The 12075-nt window shown below is 30.7% G+C and overlaps 1 long non-coding RNA gene across 1 annotated transcript; it reads left to right on the plus strand.

The window, feature by feature from the left end:
* Positions 1–4957: 4957 nt before the first annotated feature.
* On the plus strand, positions 4958–5306 carry LOC139495706 (uncharacterized). The gene is made up of 2 exons (XR_011657435.1): positions 4958–5096; positions 5162–5306. It is a non-coding gene; the product is annotated as an uncharacterized lncRNA (long non-coding RNA).
* The last annotated feature ends 6769 nt before the right edge of the window (positions 5307–12075 follow it).

Genomic DNA, 12075 nt, shown 5'->3' on the forward strand with positions numbered 1-12075 from the left:
TTGTATGTATTTATTGCACTTTTTTTTTCAAATTAAAATTTTGAAACTGATTATTGTTTTGGTAATAAATTAACCGTAAGTAAATAAAGATTTAAAACTTAGTCATCCGTAATTCTTTTTCATAAAATCCACCTTTAACTTCTTGGCCTTTTAAATCAAATATTCTATAGGTAACAGGGTTCGTATTTAAAACGTTTTCAATTACAAATATTTCTTTAGTCCAACGAGTAGTATAACCTTTTTCAAATTTACCTTTCTTTTTTGTTATTCTTACTCTATCTCCAACTTTGAATTTAGGTTTTTTAATTTTTTCTTCCTTTTCTGGATATAAATTTTTATACACTGTTAATTCATTTTTTAATTTACTTGCTTGAACAGGTGTCATTTTAATTGAAGAATGTACTGTATTATTATAATTTTTAACTAATTTATCTAGTATATCATAATATTTAAAAGTTTCATTAGCAGTAAAATATTTATACATATGTTGTTTCATTGTTCCTATCCATCGTTCCACTACACTGGATTTTTCTTCATTCTCAGTTGAATATAACTTTATGTTATTATCTTTTAACAATTCTTTTACTTGTCGATTATAAAATTCGGATCCTTTATCTGACCAAATATATATTGGTTTTCTTTCTTTAAATAATGTTTTAAAAGCTTCACTGACTGTTACTCCTGTTTTATTTTTCAAAGGGATTAACCAACTATATTTACTAAAAACATCTATAACTGCTAATAAATATTTATAGTGTTCATTTTGTTTTGAATATGGTTGCATATCTATTAAATCAACTGCCCATGTTTGATCTATTGAATGAACATAAACACGTCTTTTAGGAAAAGATTTTACAACTCTATGATGTAGTTCATCTGCTAATTTATTTGTTAGATTTGTTTTAGACATTTTGAAGTAACTAAAATGTTTTTTTTTAAATGGATGAAAGAAAACATTGTTCCAAATGTAATGAATACAAGTTACTAAGTGAATATCACAAAGCAAAAGACAAACCGATGGGAGTTAAATGTGCATGTTAACAATGTATAAAGCCTATAAAACAAAATCATTATCAAAATAACAAAGAAAAATATAAACAATCTTATCAAGAATTTATGTTTAGAAATCCTACTTATTGGAATTTATATCAAAGAAAATAATATAATTAAAATTTAACCTTACAAAATGGGCCCTAAAAATCGTTTCAAGATCTTATTACTGAAACTACTATTGATGATATAGAAGAAATCAATGCAACTAAATACATAAACTTATTAAAAGATAAAATAGTTATTAGTCAATTTCCTTTGAAAATAAAGATAATAATAACAAGTGAATTTACAACTCCTATGGCATTTGATAGAATAGAAAGTCATTACTCTCATCCTGTTGAAGTTGTCCTAACACAAAACAATTTATCTACATTTTACAATAATTTGTTAGATAAATTTAAAGCTTGGGTAGATAAATTTCAAGAAAGAGGATCTGGTTTTGTTTTCGATGGTATCAAAAGTGTAAAAGTAAAACTATATAAATATGAATATCAAAGAGCTTCGTCTTATATTCCCCTTCAATTTAAATCAAGTAATATTATTAATGTCCAAAATAAAAAGGATCATAAGTGTTTTCTTTGGTCAATAGTAGCAAGTTTATTTCCAGCCAATAAAGACAAACAAAGAGTAACAAAATATAAAGAATATGAAAATGAAATTAACTAAAAGGAATTGAATATCCTGTATCAATAAAAGACATCCCAAAAGTAGAGAAACAAAATAATCTAAGTATAAATGTATTTGCTTTAGAATATCAAACAAATAAACAATCTGTACATCCAGTTTATATATCAAATGTAGAAAGTAAAAACGTAATTGATCTCTTATACATTGAAAATAACGAAAATACTCATTATTGTCTAATTAAAGATTTAAATAGTTTTAGGTGTGATAGGAATAGAAATAAATCGTTTATATGTAGAAATTGTTTGCAAGGATTTCAAAGAGAAGAAACACTAATAAAACATAAAAAAATATGTTATGATAACGAACATTGTAAAACCATAATGCCAAAACCAGGAAAAAATATTCTTAAATTCAATAATCATCATTTTAAAAATAGATTACCATTTGTTTTATATTGTGATTTCGAAGCATATAATATACCCATGCAATCATGTACTCCAGATCCTAATAAATCTTATATAAAACCAATAAGTAAACAAGAAATAAATAGTTATGGTATTTATGTTCATTCTGATTATCCAGAAATATATAAACCACAATACTTTTCTTATGTTGGTGATGATGCAGTAGAAAAATATGTGGAAAAAGTAATAAAGATATACAAAAAAATAACTTGTAAGATAAAATCGTTTTATCATTTTTTTGTAGTTTCTTTTTTACGAATTTTAGCATCATTTTCTGATAAATCTCTTGATTTTTCAAATTCCTTATTTATATTATTTTGAAACTCTTCATCATCTTGAAAAGACGTTTCTTCTTCTTCTTCTTCATCATAATCATTATTTTTAAACTCAGGATTATCAAACTCATAACCTCCTTCAGCCATTTTTTTAAAGAGAATTTAATTCATATTTTGGAGGAGGGTCATTAACATGATTAACTATTGTAATTTTGTTAGAAAAAATTAGATATTTTCCATTTTTTTTTTAATTCACTTTTTACCCTAGCTTCTGTATCTTCAATTAATTTTTTTCTTTCATTATCATTCATTACTGTTTGTGTTTGTTTTGTTCGTATATTTTCTTTCATTTTGTTGTATTTTTCTAATTCATCCAAAACTGATTTAAATTCTTCTGCACTTATCTGTCCGTCAGTTAAAGATTTTGATATTAAATCTGTTATACTGTTTAACTTGCATTCTGCCATTGTTTTAATTTCATAATGTTTTTTTGATTTTGTTGTCAACTTTCTTCTAATTAATTTAACTAGACCTCCTAAACTTCCACTTACAACAGCTGCAATTTGTATGGGAAGTAAGATAGGAAAAGCTATTCCTATACCAGCTAAAACAACAGATGTCGAAATTAAACTTGTATCAACACCATCAGTAACATTAATTCCGCGTTTATATTTTTTGTATAGTGATTTACGTTTATCTCTCTCATTTATTAATGTTTTTTTCTATTTCTGTTATTTTTTGTAGTCTATAATTTTGTCCATCTTCTATAGGTAATTCTGGATATAAATCAGGAGCTGTAGGTTATTTCATTTTTTAAAGTAAAAATTGATTTTTTTCCCTCTTAAATCCCACAGAATTCTTTCTCTGCCTGTTCTCCCGGCTTTTTTTTAATTTTTTTTTTTTGGGGGGGGGGGGGTTAAAAATATAAGGTTTTTATTTGGGGAGTAAAAAATTTTGGCGTGTTTTTTGCTTTTTTTATGAAAATTTAGGGCTTTTTTTACTTGAAATGAGGGTAATTTTTTCGGGGTCAAATTTTTTTTTTTGGGGGGGGTGCGCTGGAGTCGTTCAAGTACTATACTACTAACAACTCCTTAGATGTAGTAAACACTTACTTAACTAACTTCAAAATCGAATCTGAATTGAGAAGATGTTATTTAGTTAAAGTGTTGGATGGATTAAAAAAACTTGAAACATTATTGGCGAAACGTAATAATACGATAAATTTACAAGATATGGAGATGAACAGCATAAAAAAGGAAATTGAATTGTTAACCGAGAGAATAAATAAAGCTAAGGAAGATTTTGATGACAAAAACAAGACACAATATCACACACCTATACCCCCCCCCTCCAAAAAAAAAAAAAAAATTTGACCCCCAAAAAATTACCCTCATTTCAAGTAAAAGAGCCCTAAATTTTCATAAAAAAAAGCAAAAAACACCCAAAAAACACCAAATTTTCTTACTCCCAAAAAAAATTTTTTTTTTACTTTTTTATAAAAAAAACGTTATTAAAAACACCCAAAAAACAACAAAAAAATTCAAAAAAAAAATAAATAAAAAAACCGGGAGAACAGGCAGAGAAAGAATTCTGTGGGATTTAAGAGAAAAAATAATTTCACCAGTGCGCCCCAACCTTGATTTTTAATTAATTTTATCAATATAGTCTAGTAATAAAACGGATCAATACTACTACAACTTAAATTGCTTTTTACATTTGCTATTTAATAGGACATGACTTTTAAATAGACTAAATCGATCATTGCAAATATTTACATGGTTGTCAAGAGTATGTTTACATGTTGCCTAGACAATGTTGTCATCACATGTAAACATATAGCAGACTGGTGCGGTCTTTCGTTTCAAATTAACAGTGGTGAGAAGACGTGAATTAATGTTTCAAGAAAGTAATTCTACAAAAATACAAATGGAAATTCAAGAGTGTCAGGCGCAGCCTCAACCACAGAACTGGCCATGGAGTTTAGAAGAAAGTAACATTTTGATAGAAAATATCAGTTACTATCAGAGAATGATTGAGACAATCGAAAGAGCTAAGAGTTTGGGACCGGTTAAACTTCCAAAAGCTCCGAAAAGAAAGGTGCAGGACTTATTTAAAGAAAAACTGGGAAAGAAAAAAAAGCAAACTATCACGACCCCTGAAGAACCTCACACCTTTCTAATAAGCAGAAAGGCGGATTTATCAAAGACAATTTCGAGGCAGAAGTTTATTTTTAATAGAGAAAAAAACCCTGTTAAACAGTTACAAGAAGCATACAAACACTTGGGAAGACATAACGCCCAAGGTATGCTGTTTAACATTACTTTCGGTGATTTCCTTAATGCTTTGAGAGACTGGTTTCTTTCGGCAAAGTTCAATACAACGTGGGACACATGGTTATCATCTAAGATAGATATATCTATACCTCATGCTCGGAAATTAAGACAACTTGCTAATCTACTTAAAGGATTTAATGGTTTTCTGAACATTAATGTTTCAATCAATGATATTCTTTCAAAACAAGAACTTTTCAAACAAATGTTAGCAATTGATCAGTTTGCCACCTTTTGGAGACAGGGAGACTATATTCCAGCAGATGATGAACTTACTCCGTCACAAGAAGTTTGATATGTATGTGATATTGTATTCCATATAAGGAGTGATCATACATGATCAGTAGGTGGGACAACTCTTTACTATTGATTTTCTTATTCCATATAAGGAGTGATCATACATGATCAGTAGGTGGGACATAGTAACGGTTATTCATAACCGGGTAACTTTTAGTGGATGTGACAGTTCTAACTTTGAACAGTGATATTATGTTTATAGTGTTTGATTTGTATGTATTCATTGCACTTTTGTTTTCAAATTAAAATTTTGAAACTGATTATTGTTTTGGTAATAAATTAACCGTAAGTAAATAAAGATTTAAAACTTAGTCATCTGTAATTCTTGTTCATAGAAAGAACCTGTTATTTCTTCGCCTTTTAAATCAATTATTTTATAAGTAAAAGGAATTGTATTTAAAACTTTTTCAATTACAAATATTTCTTTAGTCCAACGAGTAGTATAACCCTTTTCAAATTTACCCTTCTTTTTTGTTATTCTTACTCTAGTACCTACTTCGAATTTAGGTTTTTTAATTTTCTCTTCCTTTTCTGGATATAAATTTTTATACACTGTTAATTCATTTTTTAATTTACTTGCTTGAACAGGTGTCATTTTAATTGAAGAATGTACTGTATTATTTTTGTTGTTTTTGGGTGTTTTTAATAACGTTTTTTTTTATAAAAAAGTAAAAAAAAATTTTTGGGAGTAAGAAAATTTGGTGTTTTTTGGGTGTTTTTTGCTTTTTTTATGAAAATTTAGGGCTCTTTTACTTGAAATGAGGGTAATTTTTTGGGGGTCAATTTTTTTTTTTTTTTTGGAGGGGGGGGGGGTATAGGTGTGTGATATTGTGTAACAAGAGACGGATTTGGTAGCGATTAATAAAACAAAAAGTTAGTGCAAAGACTAAGCTCAAAAAATTGATAACAAAAAGAACCTGTGAGAATGAAGAAAAGACTACATTGGAAATAAAGAGAAGTGAATTAATTTCTGAAAAGAATAGGATAATAGAACTTGTTCGTCAAGACAGTAATTCCTAGTAATTAACTTCTTTAAATCTTCCATCTTCAAAATTAATTTGTGCATCTTGTATAACAAACAGATAAACATGTATTGATTCATCTGCTCCTACCTTTTTCGTTATTTGGATGGTAATACCTTCAGAGGCATTTTCAATTTTTCTTCCTGAACCGTGTAATGAGTTATCATCTGTTGAACGTAAATCTAACCATAATGCAAAATGATCTGTTAAATATTTTTCTAATGTTGTATAAGAGAAACATACATCTTTTAAAACTGCTTCTGTTGTTTTATTTCTTTTTGAATTTAAAGCAAAGAATTTATTTATTTCATCCCATTGCTGATATGCTTTCATTCCTTGACTGTATAGTTGATTTGGAACACCTTCTATTGTCATTTCTACTTTTGTTATGTTAGGATTATAATAAGTTTCTGTACTTGTTCTTTCATGATCTTTGAACAACATTAGAATTCCTTTCATACTTCTAGCTGGAACATTTAAATTAATATTCCACAATGTATCAGATTTGTTTTTGGTTATTTTTCTATGTCTTAGTATTCTATCGTACAAAATAACCATCTTACCATCAACTTGTTGTTTTATCTGTCTTGCTAATTTTGTATCAGAAACCATATCAAATTCTAAACAAATGTTTTTGGTTTTATAACTTGTAGATGTATCTGTTGATTTAATAACTTTGTTGTAGTTGTTGAATGTAAGTTCATATTCAAGTCTATCACCAAGACCTGCTTGATAAAAAGGCATATGAGTTTCTAGTAGTTCAAAATCAAGTGGGGTACAAAATCTTGCACCATATGCAGTTGCAATTGCTTCATCGCCTGTGTCTGGTGCTTTATCATCCGCGTCAACTCTGTGTTTTAACATGTTTGTTTCACCAATACATTGGTATGCCATATTTACACGTTCAGATGTAGATTTCCATAAATCAACATAACAATGATAAATATCACTATCATCAATTGACATAATTTCATTTCCACTTATACGAATAGTTGTTTTTTTAACTATTGCTCTTCCTATGTTTTGATATATAGTTGTTTTTTTTTGGGGGAGGGGGGATTTTTAAGGTGTTTTTTTTCGGGATAAAAATTTTTTTTGGGAGTAAGAAAATGTTAGTGTTTTTTGCTTTTTTTTATGAAAATTTAGGGCTTTTTTACTTGAAATGTGGGTATTTTTTAAGGGGTCAAATTTTTTTTTTTGGGGGGGGGGGTGCGCTGAACTCGCTCAAGTACTATACTACTTGCATGTCTTAAAATTTTAAGAAAAACTTGTTTAAGACTGTAAATTAGTTATAAAATTATGTTTTTTATATAGTGTTGTAGAATTGTATTCATTTAAATTATCTATTGAATAACATTTTTCAGAATGATGTTTATTACAACTTTTTTTGTACTAAAACATGTATTTTAAACGCATGTTCAATATTAATATTTGCAATCAGTCAGTCGTCTTTAAGATTGGGTGCACCTTCATTAAGGGTTACATAAAATGAATATCCTTGTTTGTATGTTACCTATTAGGAACAAGTCAATTTTTTGTTGCCGTGTACTGTTGGATAATCTTCTACCGGTACAAAAGTTATAATAATTTAATATATATATATATATATAGGCAAGTATATTGTTCAGGCTATCTGAATAGCAGGGACGCCACAAATAATTGACATAATGGGTTATCTCAGGAGCAGGAACTCCTAGAAAATGTACCCATGGGTCACCCAAAAAGCAGGGACGCCACAATTATTTGACAAAATTGGTAACCTCGGGCGCAGGAACGCCACAAAAATGATAAAACAGTAACTTAGAGACTAATATAAACAAAATCAAATTCTGTTTAAGATTATTCAAGTTTTTAATACTTCATATATGTTTGAAACATTTTGTTTTATTACACCTAAAGCCAAACTACGGCAAAGTTACAGGTCCGTCTAAACAACTTACGAGACAAATAAAAGTCCTGATTATTTTGGTGGAGGCCCGAAGGTCCCGAAATCTTAACAATTCCGATTAAGCATGTCAATTCCTGTCAATTATAGAAACAGAGACACTATGAACGATTATCTCCTTGGATGCAGGAAACCCGTAACTGATTTAAAGAAAATCCCTGTAACACCGGTGAAATCGACGCTACCACCGGAGTCCGGTAACCTATTACCAACCAACCCTAGTCCGTTACCAGAAGCAAAAGCTACGGTAAAAAATGACGTCAGTGAGGACTACACCTGACACAGGCACGTCTCTGAATGATCGAACCCGTCGATTGACGGAACGGTTAATGCAGCCGTTGGCACAGCCGCCACGCAATTCCACGCGTGACCAAGATAATTTTTTTTTGCGTTAATAAAGGGTATACATTACCCTCATCAGTTATAAACAGTACACAAAATACTTGTACGTGGATTTGTCAGTTTGGACTGTTGAAGGTTTTAACAACTTTTTTTTTCGTTTCCAGAAATCCGGGAAATAATGAGATTATATCAATAGAACAAAATGCGTTTGAAGGATTAACATCTCTCTAAAGACATTGTTAAACTGATACAGTATCGATATAATAGAAACATTTAATTGAAACCCCTACATTCCCAAAAATGATTAAAATTTGAATATATGTTCTGAAATGTCAAAATGTTTAAAGGATATTCTAGAACAGTAGACTATTTTTTATCTATGGAATAATGAATTTACTTCAATAGAACAGAAGCGTTTCCAGGATTAACATCTCTACAGACATTGTTAAACTGTCACATCTACCATATCAACAGCAGTCTCAACATCATTACCAACAACTACAACCACTGGACCAGGTGCAACAATAGGAACAGGCGTAAGAGCTATAACAACCACAACAACATCATCAACCTCCAACATTTCGTCAGGTAGGACAGTACTGCCTCCTACAAACAGTCATCTATTTTGAAAATTGAGACATTTAAAGGTGACAATACTCAAAATCCAAAGACTTGGTTAATTAATTTAACCAATACTGAAGTTTTTATGAAGTTATTCAAACTTCCGAATACGGTTTCATTACACTTGATACAAATGAACACAGAACTGTCGATTTCTGGATAGGAACTAAATCCGTTTAATTTTCTTGAAGATTAGAAATTTTCATGCATGTGATCCTGTTGCATTTAAAATTTGTGCAATCGATATCAATGAAGATCAGGAAATTACAAGAAAACAAAATGTTAGCAGGTATATAGATGGTCCCAAGAAATGTATACTTATATAGTTATTTAAAATTAAATGTTAATTATCAAGGCTTAATTGATCACCTGAAAAAAACAGGTATTAATCTTTAAAAGAGGGCCCTTTAAAGTTAAATAGTTCCATTAATATTAGACGAGGATTAATCTAGAAACCCAGTTATATTGTCTATGTCGTTCCGGTTTCATCAAGTAGACATCATTAATAAAGAAATTTAACAGATAATTGACATTGCGTATAGTTAAAATGTCAAATTATCAAAGTGTGTTCCAGGTAATTTTTATACAGGTAAATAAAAATAATTTCGACATTAACAGTTCTTATATAAGAATACAATTTGAAATAGTCAAATACGAGATTTTCATTTCGAAAAAATATTAAGTCTGTACTCATAAATAATATTGAAATCAAATTATCAATCCGCCTTAATAGAGTTACATACATAATTCTCAATTCGTAAAGAGATAAACATCTGGAACGCGTCGATTACGACAAGGAAAAAAACCTTTAAATTTAGTGTTTCGTCATAAGCACCGAAGTTGAGGCAGAAATTCTTAAAATTACGATTCAAGCCTAGATGCATATAATTGACATTGCGTACAGTTAAAATGTCAAATGATCAAAGTTTGTCCCCAAGTAATCAATACACAGGTAAATAAAAATAATTTTGACGTTAATAGTTCTTATACGGAATTAGGATTTTACAATTTGAAAGAGCCAGGATTCTCATTTCGTAAAGATATTAAGACTTTAACAATAATAATATTGAAATAAAATTATCAATCCGCCTTGACCGATCTATATGATACTACAGATAGTACTGAAAACCAGAGGCTCTCCGATGGTGATCGTAACATTTATTATGAAACAGCCAGCACTGCGTAGGTCTACCAATGTAATCGTAAGAAAAAATGAAGTGCCTCTGCATGGCTTTGCTGAATATAAGTATGATTTTCGTTTTTTGAGAAATCCTACTTTTAATATGCTGCTAACATGTTTACGTGTCAACATATGGTGGGTGCCAGGTTATTAACTAGGCTACGTCACATACAGGTAATCCAAAATAATATTGTCAGTTGTGGTATCCACGACTGTAAATGGAGATCGTATTTTACCATAATTCCCTTTCGTTCTTAAATTTTCAGCAATCATGGACACCCTTGTTAAATCATCCTGACTCTATTTGTAATAAGTCTCACCAGTTTCACCAAACAAAAATAATTTAACGGACCAATTGGTCTTATCAGTGAAATAACATAGTTGTGTTAAGGCAGTCTCGGGAAGCCACGTCACACAGGTACATTGAAATAAGAAAAATATCGTTGACATAGTTAGTACAGAATAAATGTACACGACGCGCTTTTTACTGTAAGGAGATAAGAGCAGTGTAGTAAAATTTAGATTTTATCAGTTTCAGTAAGGTATTCCATTTCTCTGACATATCAACCTGTCAACAAAAGGTGGGTCCCAGGTTACTAAGCTACGTCACATACAGGTAACCGAAAACAACTTTGTCGTATGTAGTATACATGACTTTAATCGGAGATCGTATTCACCATGGTTCCCTTTCGTCCTACAATGTACGACAAACATCGACACCCCTGTTAAATCTACTTGACTGAACATAAAACAAGTCTCATGAGGTTGATTAAATGAAAATAATTGATAGGACTACAAGGTATCAATACTAAAACGACAAAATTATTTTATGTCTTACCTGATATGCCACGTCACACAGGTGGGTTCACAATGGTACATTGAAATAAGAAAAATAACGTTGACATTGTTGTGCCGATATGGTACAAATAAGTAAAGTGTATGTGTAATAAACAGAATACCTTTAATATCTGTAAATCTCTGTATATCTGATGAATCAGTAGACAGCAATATAATAATACATGTGGTTAATACAAGCGGAAGTAGAAGAGAATCCTCGTGACGTCAGTCGTCCAGAGGTATTGCTTGGCATACTGTAAGATATGGACTGGTTCTTCTATGTATACGTAAGCGGCACCACATCCGTCCCCTTCATGTAGAATCAGTCACATATTTAAACTAAAAAATAAACCTAAAAACAAGATAAAATACAGCCAATAATTTAACGCTAGTTCATAACTCTCTGATGTTGCGGGTAATAGTTAGAGATGCAAATTAAAACACTCTGTATGAAAATCAGTTTCTGTATAAAATATTGAGTTGATTAAGAAACTCAAAGTCATCCATATCAAAAGAAACGCATATACATATATCGGAACCTTCCTGGTACTGATAAAACTATTTACAGAATCTATCAAAATCTCTATTATTGAAAACTTGCTAACGAGGCCTAGGGCCCCAGCTAGCTGGCTCTTGTCTTAACTTTGGGATACCGTAGAATCGGAGGGCATTATCATTAGTCATCCAGTTTAAAATGTTCAACGGAATGTTTCTGCGCTGACTCACTGCCAAAGCAACATCTATCAAATTCCAGGGATGGTTCACCTCACAACATGACCTTGGCGAAAGAAACGGGGCATCGGACTCAAGGATTAACTGGTGTGGTAAGATCCTTGAGATCGCATCACTGTTTGTGTTCGTGTCCTTTAGAAACTTGCCCGTGATTCCAAACACAACATTAGGAAGGCTTTGCCATTCTCTCAATTCCTCAATACTACCATCAAAGCAATGGCGATGATAGTGCAATTCAGCAAAACCACTGCGAATGATGGCCAATACACGGGCTGCAGCATCACCACTACCTCTATCACGACAGTGCAAAATGACAGGCAACTGTCGACGTTGTGCGATCTGCAGCATCT

Source organism: Mytilus edulis, chromosome 11, assembly GCF_963676685.1.
Source record: "Mytilus edulis chromosome 11, xbMytEdul2.2, whole genome shotgun sequence".
Classification (NCBI taxonomy): Eukaryota; Metazoa; Mollusca; class Bivalvia; order Mytilida; family Mytilidae; genus Mytilus; species Mytilus edulis.